General features: G+C 43.5%; 1 long non-coding RNA gene across 1 annotated transcript in view; it reads left to right on the top strand.

Annotated features, from left to right (window-relative positions):
* Nucleotides 1-20,631, top strand: part of LOC138423293 (uncharacterized) — a 150,961-nt gene extending 130,330 nt beyond the window's left edge. The window contains exons 5-7 of the long non-coding RNA XR_011250215.1: nucleotides 17,155-17,359; nucleotides 17,809-17,891; nucleotides 20,242-20,631. This is a non-coding gene — a long non-coding RNA (uncharacterized lncRNA). The remainder of the gene's footprint in view (nucleotides 1-17,154; nucleotides 17,360-17,808; nucleotides 17,892-20,241) is intronic.
* The last annotated feature ends 839 nt before the right edge of the window (nucleotides 20,632-21,470 follow it).

Here is a 21,470-nt window from a genome sequence, read left to right on the forward strand (position 1 = left end):
CCAGGCCAGAATACTGGAGTGGGTAGCCTTTCCCTTCTCCAGGGGATCTTTCCAACCCAGGTATCAAACCCAGGTCTCCCACATTGCAGGATGACTCTTTACCAGCTGAGCCACAAGGGAAGCCCATTTACCCTACAATTGAGCTAATTGCAACTAGGGTGGGCATGCCCCATGAGGACTAGTTCCTAATTAACTGGTTAAGAGTAGAGTCCAACAACACCTCCTCTCTGCAAATAGGTACCAACAAAATTTGCGTATCCCATTAAGGAAAAGCCCAGATTGAGGGAAAAATATATTCCCGTGTGCACACCAGAGTGACTCACCCTCCAAAATTGAGCCTATCGGCTCTTATCACAAAAGGACACACAAAACATTGTACTGGCTGAACCAGCTATCAAATTGCATATACTTACCCTACAAATGAAATTGAGTCCCTGGACTCTAGAAGTTTTTCGGTTCCTTGTCTCAACTGCCAAGTGTTGGGGTTAGCCAGTGGCACTTCAGGACAACAAATGGTCCCAGTAGCTGCTAGGGTCTTGCCCCAATATTCCCTGATCGGGTCTGGCTAGCCACAAGCAGCAAGGCTCCTGGCTGGCTAAGGCAAATTGTTCCTGAGTCCAAGCTCGTTCTGCTCACCGCATGATATAGGCCAATGAATCCCAGAGACGTGTTGAGGCAAGGAAGGGATTTTAATTGGGAAGCCAGCAGACGGAAAGGATAGCAGGCTAGTGCCTCAGATTAAATGCTGGGTTGTTTTATAGATCAGCGAGAAAGCAATGAGTAAAGTCAAAAGGCAGAAGGGGAGGGAGATGCAGTGAGGAAGTGCAGTGAGAAGGCCTTCAGTCTGAAAAGGGAATGAAAAGCCTTCAGAAGGGGTGCTACTCTCTTCTACCTCCAGGAGGGCAGGGACAAAGTATCTCTTCCTGAGCGGAACAAAGACACTGGAGTTTATAGTCAAGCAGGAGGATAGGGGCCTCCAGACAAGCCACTGAGTACGATTATAATAATTAAAGAACGAAAAGCAAGTCAAGTTTTCAACATGGAGTCAGAATTGGCTTTCTCCCTGCAGCAAAATGAAGGAACCCGTTTTCATGTTCCCTGGGAACAGACATGGGCAACAACCCCTTGAAGGGACAGCCTCCACAGGCAAGAAGAAAAAATTTCAAGACAGCTAAACCTAGAATTCTAATACCCACACCTGGGCCTATATTACGAAAAACCATGTTTCAAAATGAAAAATGCACTCCAGCGTTCACTGCAGCGGTACCTCCAATCGCCCAAGATAAGGGCCCAAGATAAGGGCCAATGACAGATAAAATCTTAAATGTAGTACATATATATATTATTATTAAAATGGAGTTGAAAAACCAACACTGAAATTAGGAAATTAGGCCAATGGTCCCCACAGGGATAGACCTTGGTGGAGTGTATTCTAAAAGAATTTACAACATAGACACTCTGAGATGCAAACACAAACCCAGAATTCCAAAGAGGGGGGAATAAAAAGGGAAAGAGCCAGGGGTGGATTAGGAGGTCAGTACTAATGTATCCATGGAAATCTCTGTAATAGATAACCACAAGGATTATCTCCTCCTCCCATCCTTCCTCCATTCTTCCCTCCTTTCACACAGGCACTGAAACTGTATATCCAACATATATCCAGAAATCTGCTACTGTATGAGCTAATCCACAAGGCTTATCTCTGGCCTTCCTTCCTTGCATGTGTGCAAACAATCTGTATCTCTAATAGTCCACAGGGACCTGATGATCAGAATAGAGAACTTTACTGGACCTTGTTCAATAAACTCCATGGAAAAAAACAACTACACATATGCTGAATATATTTGTCATAACTGAATCAGTTCAGTGATTCATTGTACACTGAGGACAAGCACAAAACTGCAAATCGACTAGACTTCAGCATAGCATCGGCATGAGACTAAGAAAAAGGAAAGGAAAACAAGAGTAATGCCTACTTTATTCCCTCTGAGCTCCAAGACTTGGGCTCTTATCCCATCCCTGAACCATTAGGAAACTTGAGTCCCAGGGCTGGCCTGTGGTGGGATCTAGATGGTCCAGCAGGGTGCCCTTCATAGAGATGCCTCTTAAACCTGTACTGTCTGTTTTTTTCTGGCTAGGACTAGAATCCCTAGTGTACCCAAGCAATGGTGGCCTGACCCTCTGGCCTCGAGGATACAGGGTAAAGTCACTGAGTATCCAGAGTCTGGGCATTGGGGATGCCAGCTGAAGCATCCTTCCTGAGGGTGCAGCTTCCTAGGCACCTCCCCAGGGAGTGGTGCCCCAGGTAGGCATGAGTCTTCAGGGGAGGGGTAAAGCTTTATGGGTAAGAAGTAGTGAGGCATAAGCCCTTGGGTGTTCGCTCAGTCATATTCCACTCTAACTCATGGCCCAGGAAGCCTACTCTCCTAAGGTTCTGGTTGCAGGTGGAACTGGAGTTGGGCATGAAGAAGTGCTGCCACCTGTGGACATTTCCTTTAACTACAACGTGACTCTGGTTCTATGTGCACTTTCAATTCACAAGGCCTCTGGTGCCCTTAGCAACGGCTGCCCTCAAGAAAGGTCTGTCAGCAGGTTTTGCAGAAATAAATTCCAAAAACAGCCAACTTTCAACAAGCCAGTGGCAACAGGTAAATTCTCCTCATACCCTTTAAGGAAAAAAAATCCAATCAGCCAGAAGACAAGATGCTCAGCAATCGTAATTATGACAAGAGGAATGGAAATCAAATCGCATCTGACAGAACGACCATCCTGACTGTCGGCCAGCGGTAAATGGTGGAGAGAGCAGGGAGATGATGGAAACCCCCAACAAGTGCCGTGGGAATGGACATTGGCAACAGCCTCTAGAAAAAGATAGCCTCTGCAGGCCAGAACTAAAAATTTCAAGAGAGCTAAGCCTAGGAATTTAAAATCCACACTTGGGCCTCTGTTACGAGAAACCATCACTGAGAATGATTCATGTACCCCAACGTTCACTGCAGTGGGACCTCCAGATGCCGAGACAGACATGAGAAGAGGTTCATCCACAGATGAAATCTTAAAGAAATGTGGTCTATTAATGGGCTATTACTCAGACCTGAAAAACCGCCACTGAAATTATGAAATCAGGCCAATGATCCCCACAGGATGCACTTTGGAGCATCATACACTAAGCGAAGCCAGCAATGGATGAAGAAAGTGACAGATGATGTCCCTCCAAGGCAAAATAATGAAGAGGTACAGGGGAAGTAATGTACAACACAGTAAGAGAGTCTGACTTTATAACACAAAGGATTCCTCCCAGCCAAAATTAAATAACAGGAAACTACCAGGGATGAATCAGGAAGTTGCTACTAACCATACACAGAAATCTGTACCTATAATAGATAAACCACAAAGATTATCTCCTTCCTTCCTTCATGTATGCACTAAAATCTGTATCTCTAGCATGCTTGTTGTTGTTTGGTCGCTAGTCATGTCTGACACTTTGTGACCCCATGGACTGTAGCCCACCAGGCTCCCCTGCCCATGGGATTTCCCAGGAAAGACTACTGGAGTGGGGTGCTATTTCCTTCTCCACTATCTCTAACATACCCACAGAAATATGCATCTCTATTAGCTAATCCACAAGGATTCTCCTCTGCCTGCCTGCCTGTTTCATCTCCCTCATGCACGTATACAGTACCCAGGAAGCCAACTCCCCTAAGGTTCTGGTTGCAGGTGGAACCAGAGTTGGGCATGAAGAAGTGCTGTCCTGGAGAAAATGGAATCTTTCTATGCTGCTGGAGAGAAACCACATCCTAAAAATAAGGCTAAAATTGGATTTAATTATGACAGTATGTGGTTACATGGAGTATGAACCAAGAGACTAAATGTGGCAGACAATATGTGAAAACAAATTTGATATCTAGGATGTGAGAGTAAGGTTTCTTGTCAGATCCGCAGCTTGTATGCACATACTTCATGTATCTTTTCAAATTCTAGCTTTGTCTGGATGTATGGCTAGAAGTGGGATTGCTGCATCATATGGTAACTCTATTTTTAGTTTTTTTGAGGAACCGCCATACTGTTCTCTACAGTGACTGCACCAATTTACATTCCCACCAACAGTGTAGGAGGGTTCCCTTTTCTCCACACCCTCTGCAACACTTGTTATTTGGAGATTTTTAAATGATTGCCTTTCTGACCATTTTGAGGTGGTACCTCATTGAAGTTTTTATTTGAAGTTCTCAAATAATTAACAATGAGGAGCATTATAGGATGATTCTTTAATTTTCAGATGTAAAATAGGTTTGACATCTCAGTTTGACAGTTTTCTTACAGATAAGGATTAAATAGTTATTTCCTTTCTAGTCTAATGATAGGGACATGCATTATCATGTTACTTAAGGCGATGGGCTCAGTTTTGCGTCTCTGAACAGTTTTAAAGATGTGCACTGCTCCTTTCAAAGGGAAGGCTTAGTTTTGGTGGGGCCAAGTTCCACCATCCAATAAAAGCTGTTCCTTGAGAAAATATAGTCACTGCCAAGGGGGCACATGGTGAGACCACCATGTCTACTGACCCTTCCCACATCTCAGGCCTCAGTGTGACTATTCCATTCGAGGTTTAACAGTTTGCCCTGGTGATACAGCTTGACCTCTTTCTGTATGACTAGGTAAGTTGTTAATGACTTTTTATGATTCTACTGGGGCTTCACAGGTGGTTCTAGTGGTAAAGAACTGCCTGCCAATGCAGGAGACATAAAGATGCTGGTTCAGTCCCTGGGTCAGGAAGATCCCTTGGAGGAGGGCATGGCAACCCTCTCCAGTATTCTTGCCTGGAGAATCCCATGGACAGAGGAGACTGGTGGGCTATGGTTCATAGGGTCACAAAGGGTTGGACATGATTGAAGCGACTTAGCACTCAGACACTCTCACCCTCAGGAAAGGTCCTGCAGTGAATACTGCAGAAATAAATTGCAAACACAACCAACTTTCAAGAAGCCAATGGCACAAGGTCAATTTTCCTCATTCCCTTAAGAATAAAAAACCCCACACTGCCACAGGACAATATGCTCTGCATCTCTAATATTACAGGAGAAATGCCAATCAAAATGACAACAAGAAATCAAATCCAACCTGTCAGAATGGCCATCCTCACAAGTCTGCAACAATACATGTGGGAGAGAGCTGGGTAGTGATGGAACCTACCCAACACAATCAGTGGGAATGGAGATTGCCAACAGCCCTAGAAAATACAGCCTCCACATGCTAGAAAAAGATCTTCAGAAAAACTAAGCCTAGAATCTGACATACCCTCATATGGGCTTATATACAAAATACCACCATTCAAAAAGACACATGCACCCCAACATTCACTGCAGCCCTACTTAAAATAGCAAAACTCAGACCTAGGAAAATGTCCACTGGCAGATTAAAGCTTAAAGAAGATGCAGTACATGGATAAAATGGACTATGGACTATGAAAAACTGCCACTGAAATTATGAAACTATGCCCCAGGTTGCCACAGGGATGAACCTTGAAGAATCTTACACTAACCAAGTCAGCCAGTCAAGAAAAGACAATAGTATACTGTCCCCCTTCTATGCAAAATGAAAAAAGAGATGCAAAGGAACTAATTTACAATGCAAAAAGAGACTCTGAGCACTCAAACAGAAAGTGACCCCTCCCCTCAAAAAGTGAAGGGCCAGGGATGAATTAGAAATAGGGGACAAACATATACACAGGAATATGTGTCTTTAATAGATAATCCACAAGCAGTATCTCCTACCTTCCCTCTTCCGTTCCTTCCTTCCACATATACAAAGAAATCTGTATCTCTAACATATATAGAAATCTGTGTCTGTAATAGAAAATCCACAAGGATTATTTCCTTCCTTCCTCATACGCACATAAACCAGTATCTTCAATAGATAATCCATAAGGAGTATCTCCTTCCTTGTTCCTCCCTCCCACATAAACACAAAATCTGCATCTCTAACATATACACAGAAATCTATATCTGTTAATAGACAATTTGCAAGGATTATCTCCTTCCTTCATTCTTTCCACATTTACACAGAAATCTGTATATCTAACATACTCCACAAACACCGGATGTTCAACACAGGGAACTTTGTTTGAAATTCTGCAATAACATCTAGGGGAAAACAATCCAAAAAAGAACAGATATGCTGTATATATTCATATGTCATAACAGAATCAGGCAGTTGTATACTGATGACAAGCAGAAAATGACAAATCAACTATATTCCCATATAGCATTGGCATTAGATTAAAGAAAAGGAAAGGAAGTCAAAGCCTAGTTAAATTCCTTCCACCTCCCTGACGGGCTGCTACCTCATCCCTGGAGTCTGAGCAGCCTTGGAACCCATGACTGCCTTGAAGTGTCAAACAGGTGGGCAGGGTGTCCTTAATTGAGTACTGTCTGGTTTGCTCTGACTGGGACCAGAGTCCCTAGTAAAACAAAAGGATGGTCGACCATGTGGCCTCAAAACCTGGAAAAGTAATCCAGATTCCAGGTCTATTGGTGCTGGGGTCCCCAATTCAAGCCTCCTTCCTGAGAGTTCAGTCTCCTAGGCACCTCCCTCAGCAGGGAGCGGTGCCCCAGGTAAGCATGAGTCTGGAGGGGAGGGGTGAAGTTTCAGGGGGAAGTAGTAGTAAGACACAGGCCCTTGGGTGTTTGCTCAGGCACATTCCACTCTTAATTTACTGTCCAGGAAGCCTTCTTTCCCTGACTCTGCTTGCACATGGAACCAGAGTTGGGCATGAAGAAGTACTGCCGCCTTGTGGACATTTTCTATAACTACAACTTGGCCACAGGCGCTCACTGGCATGTCCAATTCACAAGGTGCAAGGGGCTGTTAATGATAGCTGCCGTCAGAAAAGGCCCTACGGTAGATATTGCAGACATAAATTCCAAACACAACCGACTTTCAAGAAGCCAATTGTGACAGGTAAATTTTCCTTACACCCTTTAAGGAAAAGAAAGGAAAACACACCAAATGGTCATGGGACAAGATATTCAACATCCCTATTTATTACAGGAGGAATACCAATTAAAATGCCAAGCAATCAAATTCCATCTGAGAGAATGGTATTCTAACTGTATGCAAACAATAAATGGGGGATAGAGCTGAGAGATGATGGAATCCTATTTCACACTCCATGGGAATGAACGGATATTGGCAACAGGCTCTAGAAAGGACAGCTTCTATAGGCAACAATGAAAAATTTCAAGAGCACTAAGCCTAGGGTTTTAATACCCACACCTGTTGTCCCATGACCATTTGGTGTGTTTTCCTTTCTTTTCCTTAAAGGGTGTAAGGAAAATTTACCTGTCACAATTGGCTTCTTGAAAGTCGGTTGTGTTTGGAATTTACGTCTGCAATATCTACCGTAGGGCCTTTTCTGATGGCAGCTATCATTAACAGCCCCTTGCACCTTGTCCTGGCCTATATTATGAAAATCCATCACTCAAATGACACATGCGCCCCAACATTCACCGCAGGGCTACTTCCAACAGCCAAGACACAGACCAAAGAAATGTTCCATCAACAGATTAAATCTTGAAGAAATATTGTACGTATATACAATGGGCTATTACTCAGACTCAAAAAAAACCCCATGAAATTATGCCAATGGTTCCTGTGAGGAAGAACCTAGGAGGATCATAAACTATGCAGAATCAGCAACAGAGGAAGAAAATAGCAGATGATGTCCTTCTAGGTAAAATTTTAAAAAGAGAGATCCACAGGAAGTATTTTACAATATAAAAACAGACTCTGAGATTCAAACACAAAGAATTAAAAAAATAGGAAAGGGCCAGGGATGAATCAGGAGGTTGGTACTAACATATAGACAGAAATCTGTAGTTGTAATAGATAATCTGGAAAAATTATCTCCTTCCTTCCTTCTACATAAGCACTAAAGTCTGTATCTCTAACATACCCACAGAAATACGTATCTGTATTAGGTAATCTACAAGGTTTATGTCCAGCCTCTCTCCTTCCTACCATACACGTATATGCAGGAATATATGCATATCTCTAACATATACAGAGACATCTGTAGCTATAATGGATAATCCACAAGGACTCTTTCCTTCCTTGGTTCTTTGCACATGTATAAAACAATCTGTGTGTCCAATAGATATTCCACAGGGAACTGATGTTCAGCACGGAGAACTTTACTCAACCTTGTTCAATAACCTCTGTGGCAAAAGAATCTAAAAAAGGACAATTATGCTCTATGTATATGTCATAACTAAATCAGTCCATTGTACACTGAGGACAAGCACAAAAGGCAAATCAGCTATACTTCAAAATAGCATCGGCATTTTGAAGAGTAAAGAAAAGAACAAGAATGAAAAGTAAAGCCTAGTTTACACCCACTGACCTTCATAATTTGGGATAGTATCCGATCCCTGGAATGTGGGTAGTGTTGAGTCCCATGGCTGGAATGGGGCCAGCAGAGTGCCCTTCATGAGACACCTCTTAAACCTGTTTTGCCTGGTTTTCCCTGGCTGTGACCAGAATCCATAGTGCACCCAAAAGATGGTGGCTTAACAATCAGGCCTGGGGACCAAGTGAAGTCATCAAGTATTCAGGTCCCCTGGAGCTGGCGTCCCCAGCTGAAGCCTCCTTCCTGAGTGTGCAGCCTCCTAGGCCCCTCCGCAGGGAGCGGTGCCCCAGGTTGGGATGAGTCTGGAGGGTAGGGGTGGAGCTTTGAAGGAAGAAATAGTGAGACTTAAACCCTTGGTTGCTCAGGCACATTCCACTCTAATTCAGAGCCCAGGAAGCCAACTTTCCCCAAGGCTCTGGTTGCAAGTCGAATCACAGTTGAGCATGAATAAGTGCTGCCTCCTTGTGGACAGTACCTGTAACTACATGTTGACCATGCTTGCTTCCTAGCACCTCCAACTCACAAGACTTGTGGGGCCTCAGGAAAAGTTCTGCGGCCAGTATTGTAGAAATAAATTCCAAACACAACCTACTGTAAAGCAGCCAATTGGAACAGATAAAAATTTTTCTCACGCCCTTCAAAAAACAAAAGTAAAATAAAAGACCCCTAATGGCCCAGGACAAGACACTCAATCATCCTATGATTAATATAGGAATCCTAATCAAAACGACAACAAGTAATCAAATATCCTCTGACAGAATAGCCACCCTGACTGTATGCAAACAGTAAATGGGGGAGAAAGCCAGGAAATAATGGAACCTCCTACATGCTCCATGGGAATGGATATTGGCAATAGCCCCTAGAAAGGTCAGCCTCCACAGACGACAATGAAAAATTTCAAGAGAGCGAAGTCTAGGGTTTTAATACCCACACTTGAGCCTATATTACAAAAAAAAACACCATTAAAATGACACATGTACCCCAACGTTCACTGCAGTGCTACTTCCAATAGGCAAGACAGACCAAAGAAACGTTCCATTGAAAAATTAAATCTTAAAGAAATGTGGTACATATATACCTTAGGATTTTACTCAGACATGAAAACTTCCATGAAATTATGTCACTGGTCCAAACAAGGATGGATGTTAGAGGATCATATATGTAGTGCAGTCAGCAACATAGAAAAAACATAACAGATGATGGCCCTTCTCCACAAAAAGAAGACATACAGGGGAAGTAATTCACCACACAGAAAACCCTAACTTTCAAACACAAAGCTTTTGGAGAAAAAAAAAAAACAACCGAAAGGAATGAGCCAGATATGGATTAGGAGGTCAGTATTAATGTATAGACAGAAATCAGTATCTAATACATAATCCACAAGAGTTCTCTCTTTCCTTCCTCCCTTCCACATATGCACTGAAATCTGTATCTCTAACATACCTTCAGAAATCTTTACTAGGTAATTCACAAGGATTATCTCCTGTCTTCCTCCTCCTTTCTTTTCTTTCTTCTTTCCTTCCATGCACATATACAAAGAAATCTTTATCTCTAACATACACATAGAAATCTGTAGCTGTAATAGATAATCCAAAAAGACTATCTCTTTCCTTCATTTCTTGCACATGTACAAAATATCTGTATCTCTAATAGATACTCCACAAGGATTTGATTTTCAGCACTGAGAAATTTACTCCACCTTGTTTAATAACCTCTATGGTTTTAAGTACAAAGATGCTACATGTATATGTCATAACTGAATCAGTCCATTGTACACTGAGGATGAGCACAAAACTGCAAGTCAACTATACTTCCATATACCATCAGCTTGCGAGTAAAGGAAAGAAAAGTAATACCTAGTTTATTCCCTCCAACCTCCCTGGCTTGGGATGCTATCTGATCTGTGGAACCTGAGTAGGCTTGAGTCCCAGAGCTGGAGTAGGGTGGGGCTGACACAGCCAGGCAGGGTGCCCTGCATTGAGACCTCTCTTAAACCTTTACTGTTGAGTTTTCTCTGGCTGGGACCAGAATCCCTAGTGCACCCCAACGATGGTGGCCCGACCCTCTGGCCTCGAGGACCAGGGTAAAGTCACCAAGTATCCAGGGCTGGCACTGGGACCCTAGCTGAGGGCTCCTTCCTGAGGGTGCAGCCTCCTAGGCACCTCAGCAGGGAGCGGTGCCCCAGGTAGACATGAGTCTGGAGGGGAAGGGTAAAGCTTTGGGGGGAAGAAGTAGTGATATTTAAGCCCTTAGGTGTTTGCTCAGGCACATTCCACTCTAATTCACGGCCCAGGAAGCCAACTATACCTAAGGCTCTGGTTGCTTCGACCAGAGTTGTGGTCATTTCCTGTAACTGCAACCTGACCACCGGTGCTTACTGGAATCTCCACTCCAATTTACAAGGCCTACTGTTGCTATGTTGCATCAGTCGTGTCCAACTCTGTGCAACCCAATAGACAGCAGCCTACCAGGCTCCCCTGTCCCCAGGATTTTCCAGGCAAGAACACTGGAGTGGGTTGCCATTTCCTTCTCCAATGCGTGAAAGTGAAGTTGCTCAGTTGTGTCCGACTCTTAGCGACCCCATGGACTGCAGCCTACCAGGCTCCTCTGTCCATGGGATTTTCCAGGCAAGAGTACTGGAGTGGGTCGCCTGGGGGGCTGTTAATGACAACTGCCCTCAAGAAACGTCCTGCAGTGAATTTGGCAGATATAAATTCCAGAAACAGCCAACTTTCAAGAAGCCAGTTGCAACAGGTAAATTTTCCCCACACCCTTTAAGGGAAAAAAAACAAAACTCAAAAGGCCATCAGGACAAGATGCTCAGCATCCCTAATTATTACAGGAGGAATGCCAGTCAAAATGACAACAAGAAATCATATTCCATCTGACAGAATGGCTATCCTGTCTGCAAACAGTTAATGGGGGGAGAAAGCAGGGAGATGATGGAATACCCCTACAGGCTCTAAGGGAATAGACATTGGAAACAGCCCCTTGAAGGGACAGCCTCCACAGGCCAGAACAAAAAACTTCAAGAGAGCTAAACCTAAGATTTTAATACCCACACCTGGCCTATATTATGAAAAAAACATCATTCAAAATGACACACATATGTACCTCAACCTTCACTGCAGTGCTACTTCCAATACTCAAGATACAGATCCAAGAAGAAGTCCATTGACAGGTTAAATCTTCAAGAAATATGGTACGTATATACAATGGGGTATTACTCAGACATAAAAAACCACCCCTGAAATTATAAAATGATGCCAATTTTCCCCACAAGGATGGACCTTCAAGGATCATACACTAAGTGAAGTCAACAACAGTGAGTAGCAGATGATGTCCTTTCTAGGAAAAATAGAGATACAGGGGAAGCAAATTACAGCATGAAAAGAGACTCTGAGATTCAAACACAAAGGCATATCTGATTTAGATAATCCACAAGGATTAACTCCTTCCTCCTTTCCTCTGCCTTCCTTTCATGCACATAGTCACAGAAATAGTTTTCTCCAATATACAAAGAAATCTGTAGCTGTAATAGATACTCTACAAGTTCAGCACAGATAATTTTATTCAACCTTGTTCAATAGTATATGTCAAAAGAATAAAAAGAGTACAAATATGCCGTATGTATATTTCATAACTTAATGAGTTGGCTGTACACTGAGAAGCGCAAAACTGCAAGTTGGCTATATTTCAAAAGAGCATTGGCATGAGATTAAAGAAAAGAAAGGGAAAGAAAAGTAATGGCTATTTTATTCCTTCCAGCCTCCCTGACTTGGGCTGCTCTCCCATTCCTGGAGCCTGAGCAGGCTTGGGTCTCATATCTGGACTGCACTGGGGTCCAGGCAGCCGAGTCATGACAACCAAAATTTTAATAGAGACAGGTAACCATATGAGTTTCACCTCATGCGGTACAACAACCAAGATAGGGAAGCAAGGTAATTATAGAAGCACATGAATGGAAACAGGATGGGGCACATGTACACAGTGCAATATTGCCGACCATGCTAAGTGAGAAACAATGCCAAGTCCAGCTTCAGCAAAGAAAGTAGAGAGAATCATCCCAAGTGAAGTAAGGGAGACAAGGACAGGCAAGTATCCTATTGTTAGGCAGGTAGAATAGGAGACAGGAGTCCAGAATGGCGGTGGCTAAAAGACAAGGATGGGAAAAGCCCACGAAAATAGAAGGAAGGCAGGCCTGAGGACCGGAGTGAGGACCTCAGGGGGGACAAACAGCACTCCTGGCCAGCCCAGTTTACATAGGGCAGGACCAGGGGGAGGAAAAACATAGAAAAAGAGGAGCCAAAGGGCCAGGGCTCTCTCTTTTTGCGTTTTTGGGTGGGCATGGCCCCACACCTCGAGGATGTATTTTCCTGTTATTTTCTAAAGAAAAGTGAGCAGTAACACAGAGCTGTAACACTGATCTGTCCAAGAGCTGTAACACGGGTCTGTCTCAGAGCTGTCTCACGTTGAGGGCTTTAACATCCATTGCTTCAAATTTTTGCTGAGACAAGACAGAACTGAGGAGATTACACTCCCCTGACACTATGATATCACTTCTAGGTATAAACTAAAGTTGGATACAAATGAGCCTATTGCCCAAGACGACTTAGAAAGGAAACTTTTGGTCACCAAGATACAAAGGTGTGGGGCATGGAGTATACACTACTGTTGATAAAATAAGTGACCAGGACCCACTGTGTAACACAAGGAAACTTACTGCATGCTCTGTAATAACCTATAAAGAAAAAACCCCAACAAATCATATATACATCTGTGTAGAAATGAAACAAGTTGTAATAGAAGGAAAAGGAAAACACAAAACACCCAGAAGACTGTAATTCACTGTATACTCCAGTTCAAATGATGGGACGAAAACAGAACAAAAAAGACATTCTGACTCTGTTCCCCTCAGGACATCCTGAGCTGGGCTGGTGTCACATCCCTGGAGCCTGATTGGTTTGGTTCCCAAGGCTGGAGTGTCCTGGGGCTGAGGAAGCTGGGAGCATGTAGCTGGCAGTGTGCCTCCTAAAAGGACCTGGTTGGGGACTGTCTGGAGAGCCCCCAACATCCAGGTACATTTGGGATAAATTAAGAGACTAGAATTAACATATACACATTAATATACATCGAGTAGTTGATAAAAAGTACCTATTGAATAGCATAGAGAAGTTTATGGTTGATTACAGTGTGTTCAATATGCAGAAAAGAACGCTAGACTGAATAGATAAATGTCTATGTATAATTGAATAGAGTTCTTGTACACGTGAAACATATACAATATCTGAAATCCACTCTATTGCAATAGGAGATAACAAGGAAATGGGGGAAAATAAAAGTGTGGCATGATGTAGTGCTGCCACCGTGTGGCCATTTTCTGTAAGAACACTATGGAGAGTTCTGCTGCTGGGCAGTCAGTATTCACAAGGATCCAAGAGGGTAATAAAAAATAGCTGCCCTAAGGAAAGGTCCTAGGGGTTATCATCGAAAAAGAATCCAAAACAAGGCAGGCATTAAAGAAGCCAATTTTATGACGTAAATTTAACTCACACCCTTTTAAAAAAAATCTTAACAAAATGATGTCAACATTGCTAAACATTAGAGAAAAGCAAATCTAAACTACACCAAGGTATCACATCACACCAGTCAGAATGACCACTGTCAAAATCTGTACAAACAATAAGTGCTGGAGAGGGTGTGGAGATAAAAGGGACACTCCTCCACCCATGCTTGGGATGGAAATTGGTAAGTCTTTATGAGGGACTCTGAGAGGCTTCCTTCAACCATGAGGAGAATGAAATCAGAAAACTCCTTCTTAACACTATACACAAAATAAACCCCAAATAGTATAAGTACCTAAATGCAAAGACAGATGCTATGAAATTATTGAGAAAAAATATAAACAGGACATGATTTAAAATACAGGCAGCAAATTCTTTGTGGATCCACCTCTTAAAATAACGGAAAATAAACCACAAAGCAGAAAATGGGACCAAATTAACCACAAAACATTTGTGTACCAAAGGAAACCCTAAACGAAGGAGAAGAACAACCCTCAAACTAGGAAGAAATATTTGCAAAGAAAGATACCCCCAAGGGACAATAATAGCTGCCCTCCGGAAACGGCCTATGGCTGGCACTAGAGAAATAAATCCCAAACACAGCTGACTTTCAGGAAGCCAATGCCCAAAGCTAAATTGCCCTCATATCCTTTAAGGAAAAAAAAGAAAAAGAAAAAACAAACTCAAACCTCCCCCACCAAACAAGATGCTCAGCATTCCTAATTGCTGCAGAAATGCCAATCGAAAAGATGATGGGAAATCAAATCCCACCACTCACAATGGCCAATGTCACACATCCGCAACAATAAATATGGGATGGAATCTGAGGGAGAAAAAATCACCCTAAACTCTCGGTGGGAATATACATTGGCAGCGGCCAGTATCATGCCAGTCTCCGAATGCCAGAAACAAAACGATCAAGTCCTGCTGAGCCGAGAATCCAACATCCCCCCACCTTGGCCTGTATCCTGAGAAAGCCATCGATCAAAAGGCACAAGCACCACAACAGACCTCCAGCATGACTTCCAGTAGCCGAGACGCACAACCACCAAAATCTCCAACAAGAAGTTAAAGCTTAAACAAGAAGTGTAGATATATACAGCAGACTATTTCTCACTCATTAAAAATCACCACTGAAATTAGGGAATTAGGACACTGGGAGCCACAGGAATAGACCTTGAAGGATCATACACTAAGGGGAATCAGGCAGAGGAAGACCATGGTATATGAGGTACATTCCAGGCAAAATAAAAATAGACATGCAAGTCAACAAATTTACAACCCAAAAAGAGACTCTGAGGATTCAAAGTCAAACATCAGTCAGTTCAGTTGCTCAGTTGTGTCCGACTCTTTGCAACCCCATGAATCACAGCACGCCAGGCCTCCCTGTCCATCACCAACTCCCGGAGTTTACCCAAGCTCATGTCCATCGAGTTGGTGATGCCATCCAACCATCTCATCCTCTGTCATCCCCTTTTCCTCCTGCCCCCAATCCCTCCCAGCATTAGGGTCTTTTCCAATGAGTCAACTTTTTGCATGAAGTGGCCAAATTATTGAAGTTTCAGCTTCAACATCAGTCCTTGCAATGAACACCCAGGACTGATCTCCTTTAGGATGGACTGGTTGGATCTCCTTGCAGTCCAAGGGACTCTCAAGAGTCTTCTCCAACACCACAGTTCAGAAGCATCAATTCTTCAGCACTCAGCTTTCTTCACAGTCCAACTCTCACATCCATACATGACCACTGGAAAAATCACAGCCTTGACTAGATGGACCTTTGTTGGAAAAGTAGTGTCTCTGCTTTTTAATATGCTATCTAGGTTGGTCATAACTTTCCTTCCAAGGAGTAAGCATCTTTTAATTTCATGGCTGCAGTCACCATCTGCAGTGATTTTGGAGCCCCCCAAAATAAAGTCTGACACTGTTTTCACTGTTTCTCCATCTATTTCCCATGAAGTGATGGGCCAGATGCCATGATCTTCGTTTTCTGAATGTTGAGCTTTAAGCCAGCTTTTTCACTCTCCTCCTTCACTTTCATCAAGAGGCTTTTTAGTTCCTCTTCACTTTCTGCCATAAGGATGGTATCATCTGCATATCTGAGGTTATTGATATTTTTCCCGGCAACCTTGATTCCCACTTGCGCTTCCGTCCAGCCCAGCATTTCTCATGATGTACTCTGCATATAAGTTAAATAGGCAGGGTGACAGTATACAGACTTGACCTATTCCTTTTCCTATTTGGAACCAGTCTGTTGTTCCATGTCCAGTTCTAACTGTTGCTTCTTGATCTGCATACAGGTTTCTCAAGAGACCCATCAGGTGGTCTGGTATTCCCATCTCTTTCAGAATTTTCCACAGTTTATTGTGATTCACACAGTCAAAGGCTTTGGCATAGTCAATAAAGCAGAAATAGATGTTTTTCTGGAACTCTCTTGCTTTTTCCATGATCCAGTGGATGTTGGCAATTTGATCTCTGGTTCCTCAGCCTTTTCTAAAACCAGCTTGAACATCTGGAAGTTCATGGTTCATGTATTGCTGAAGCCTGGCTTGGAGAATTTTGAGCATTACTTTACTAGCTTGTGCTGCTAGAGATGAGTGCAATTGTGCGGTAGTTTGAGCCTTCTTTTGGCATTGCCTTTCTTTGAGATTAGAAGGAAAACTGACATTTTCCAGTCTGTGGCCACTGTGAGTTTTCCAAATCTGCTGGCATATTGAGTGCAGCACTTTCACAGCATCATCTTTCAGGATTTGAAATAGCTCAACTGGAACTCCATCACCTCCACTAGCTTTGTTCGTAGTGATGCTTTCTATGGCCCTCTTGACTTCACATTCCAGGATATCTGGCTCTAGGTGAGTGATCACACCATTGTGATTATCTGGGTTGTGAAGATCTTTTTTGTACAGTTCTTCTGTCTATTCTTGCCACCTCTTCTTAATATCTTCTGCTTCTGTTAGGTCCATACCATTTCTGTCCTTTATCGAGCCCAACTGAAGGGTTGTGAATGAAATAGGAGGTCTGTACCTACACAAACAGGAAAAGTATATCTGCAGAAGATAATCCACAAGGATGATCCTCTTCCTTCCTTCTTCCTTCCACATATAGACAGAAATATGTATTTCAAACCTATACACAGAAATCTCTTTCTTGAAGAGATATAACACAAAACTTAACTATCTTCCTTCTTTGTAGCCACAGAAAAGTGTATCTGAGATGGATAATTTCAAAGGCCCCTATGCTCAGTGCTCTGCTCATTATTCTATGCCAAAAATCCAAACAACCATAGACATACCCCATAGAAATGTGACACCTGAACCCCGTGATGTCCACTGACAGTGGTCACAACGTGGCAAATCGGCAGTGCTGTGCTGTAGCATCGACAAGATGTTCAAGAAAGGTAAGTAAATCAGCGTCTTTTCTATGATCTCCAACCTCCCTGACACAGGATGCTATCCCATTGCTGGAGGCTGAGCAGGCTTGGGTCTCACTTTGGCTCTGGAGGTGGTCGACACAGCCTGGCCGGGTGGCCTGTGTTGAACCCTACTGAAATATCTACTATCTCCTACATTCTGGCTGGGGTCAGGGTTGTGAGTGGCATCAAGGCCTCAAGCAATTGCAGGCAGGGCTCAGCAAGCCTAGTCCTTGCATGATGCTGGGATTCCCAGCTCAAGGCTCATTCCTGACAGTGCAGCCTCCTAGCACCCAAGCACCCTCAGCAGTGTGCTGTGGACCCTGAAGGGATTAGCCTGGACCGGGTATTTGTGTGATCCTTTAGAGGGAAAAAGTCCTGAGACTCAAGCCCTTTCATGTTTGCTCAGACACATTCCACTCTATTCCTCTTCCCAGGAAACCAACTTTCTCTAAGGCTTTGGTTACTCCAGGAACCAAAAGGAGGCCTGAATAGTGCTGTCATCTTTTGGACAATTTCAGTAAGTACTATTTTATCTCCAGAGTTCACTGGCACCTCAGTTCACAAGGACTGCTGCTGCTAAATCACTTCAGTCGTGTCTGACTCTGTGCAACCCCATAGATGTCAGCCCACCAGGCTCCGCCGTCCCTGGGATTCTCCAGGCAAGAACACTGGAGTGGGTGGCCATTTCCTTCTCCAATGCATGAAAGTGAAAAGTGAAAGTGAAGTCGCTCAGTCATGTCCAACTCTTAGCGACCCCATGGACTGCAGCCTACCAGGCTCCTCCATCCATGGGATTTTCCAGGCAAGAGTACTGGATTGGGGTGCCATTGCCTTCTCCGTCACAAGGACTGGGGTTATGTTAATGACAGATGCCCTGAGAAAATGTTCTGGGACAATACTGGAAAAATAGTTTCCAAACACAGCCAACTTTCAGGAACCCAATTGTCAGATGCAAGTTGTCCTGACACCCATTAAGGAAAAAAAAAAAACAAAAAAACACCAAACCTCCACAGCAGAACAAGGCGCTAAGGATCCCTAATTACTGAAGGAATGTCAGTCAAAATGACAGCGGTAAATCAAGTGTCACAATCACGATCACCACAAATCTACAAGCAATAAATTCAGGAGAGAGCCTGGAGGGAAAGGAAGGCCCCTAAAGGTCTCTGTGGATAAATACGATGGCAACAGCCTGGAAAATGGACAGTCTCGAACGCCTGGAAAGAACTCTCCAGAGAGGTTAAGTGTAGGATCTGACATTCCCACGCCTGGGCCTAGATCCTGAGAGAACCCCTGATCAAAAGGCACAGGCACCCCGAGGAGCGCCGCAGCGCCGCTCCCAGTAGCCGAGACACACGGCCACCAGAATCCCCAGTGAGAAGTCAAACTTAAGCATGATGCGGTGCGTGTATCTGGTAGGCCATTTCTCATGGAAATTGGGGAATTAGGACACTGGGAGCCACAGGGATGGACCTTGAAGGATCCTACACAAAGGAAAGTCAGGCAGGCAGAAGAAAACTATGGTACATGAGGTATGTTCCAAATATAAACATACAAAGCAACATACTTACAATTCAAAAAGAGACTCAGAATCCAAAGTCAAAGTGTTCAAGAAGAAAATAAATAAATAAATGAAGGGCCTTGAATGAATTAGAAGTTCCGTACCTACACAGACAAGAAATGCGTGTCTGTAACAGATAATCCATGAGGATTATCTTCGTCCTTCCTTCATTCTACATATACACAGAAATCTTTATCTCTAACCTATACACAGAAATCTCTAAGATATACCTCAAAAATTAACTATCTTCCTTCTTTGTATACACAAAAAAGTGTATCTGGGATACATAATCCACGAGGACCTGATGCTCAGCACTCTGCTTGACATTCTGTGGCCAAAATAAAAAAAGAATAGAGATACAACATGATGATTAAATACCTAATCAGGAGCTGTATACTGACAAAAATCACAACACTTCAAATTGACTATACTGCAAGGTAGCATCTGGAAAATGTTAAAGAAAAAGAAAGAATAGCAGTTCCTACTCTATGACCCCCCAACCTCCCTGACTTGGGATGCTATCCCATCCCTGGAGGCTGAGCAGGCTTGGGTCCCACTGCTGAATCAGGGTGGGGTCGATACAGCCTGGCAGGGAATCCTTCACTGAACCCTTTTGAAAGGTCTACTGTGTGCCCTGTCTGGCTAGGACAAAAGTCCACATGGCATCTAGGTCCTGAGGAATTTCAAGGCAAAATTCAGCTAGCCTCAACTTCCCCTCGGAGAAGGCAATGGCACCCCACTCCAGTACTCTTGCATGGAAAATCCCATGGATGGAGGAGCCTGGTAGGCTGCAGTCCATGGGGTTGCAAAGAGTCGGACACGACTGAGCGACTTCACTTTCACTTTTCACTTTTATGCATTGGAGAAGGAAATGGCCACCCACTCCAGTGTTCTTGCCTAGAGAATCCCAGGGATGGGGGAGCCTGGTGGGCTGCCGTCTATGGGGTCGCACAGAGTCGGACACAACTGAAGCGACTTAGCAGCAGCAGCAACCTCCCCTGGTGCTGGGGATCCCAGTCCAAGCCTCCTTCCTGAGAGTGCAGCCTTCTAGCACCTAAGCACCCTCAGCAGTATACTGTGGACCCTGAAGGGATTAGTCTGGACACAGTGTTTGTGAGGCTTTAGGGGGAAAAAGTAGTGAGACTCACCCTTTCCTGTTTGCTCAGGCACATTCCACTCCATCTCACAGCCCTGGAAGCCAACTTGCCCTAAGGCTCTGGTTGCCCCCAGGAACCAAGGTGGGTCTGAAAAAGTGCTGCCATTTTGTGAACATTTCCTGGAACTACAACTTGATCACTCTTGCTTACAGGCATCTCAGTTCCCAAGGCCTGGGGTTCTGCGAATGACAGCCACCCTCAGGAAATGTCCTGCGACCGGCACCAGAGAAAGAAATTCCAAACACAGCCAACTTTCAGGAAGCTGAACCAAAGCTAAATTGTCCTCACACCCTTTAAGGAAAAAAAAAAAGACAATACAAACCCAAACCTCCCCGACCATACAAGATGCTCAACATTCCTAATTGCTGCAGAAATGCCAATTGAAAAGATGATGGGAAATTAAATCCTACCACTCCCAATGGCCAACAATTAATATGGGATGGAGTCTGGGGGACAAAGAATCACCCTAAGCTCTCAGTGGGAATAGACAGCAGCAGCAGCCAGTATCATGGCCAGTCTCCAAATGCCTGAAAAAAAAAAAATCAAGTTCTGCTAAGCTGAGGATGTGACATTCCCCCACTTTGGCCTGTATCCTGAGAAAACCATCGATCAAAAGGCACAAGCACCACAACAAACCTCCAGCACGACTTCCAGTAGCCGAGACGCAAACCACAAAATCTCCAACAAGAAGTTAAACAAGAAGTGTAGATATATACAGCAGACTATTCCTCACTCATTAAAAATCACCACTGAAATTCGGAAATTAGGACACTGGGAGCCACAGGGATGGAACTAGAAGGATCATACACTAAGGGGAGTCAGTCAGGCAGAGAAAGCCTATGGTATATGAGGTACATTCCAAGCAAAACAAATACAAACATACGAGGCAACATATTTACAATCCAAAAAGACTCTGAGAATCCAAAGTCAAAAGTCTTCGAGAAAAGTAAGTAAAGGGCCTTGAATGGATTAGAAGTTCCGTACCTACACAGACAAGAAATGTTGTAATAGATAATCCGTGAGGATTATCCTCATCCTTCCTTCATTCTACATGTACACAGGAATCTGTATCTCCAACCTATACACAGAAATCTCTAAGAGACGTACCTCAAAAATTAAGTGTCTTCCTTCTTTGTATACACAAAACGTGTATCTGGGATACATAATCCATGAGGACCTGATGCTTAGCATTCTGCTTGACATTCTGTGGCCAAAATAAAAAAAGAATAGAGATACCACATGATGATTAAATATCTGATCAGTGAGCTGTATACTGACAAAAATCACAACACTTCAAATTGACTATACTGCAAGATAGTGTCTGGAAAATATTAAAGAAAATGAAAGAGTTTCAGTTCCTACTCTATGGTCCCCAACCTCC

The sequence above is a fragment of the Ovis canadensis genome, chromosome 18, assembly GCF_042477335.2.
Source record: "Ovis canadensis isolate MfBH-ARS-UI-01 breed Bighorn chromosome 18, ARS-UI_OviCan_v2, whole genome shotgun sequence".
Lineage (NCBI taxonomy): Eukaryota > Metazoa > Chordata > Mammalia > Artiodactyla > Bovidae > Ovis > Ovis canadensis.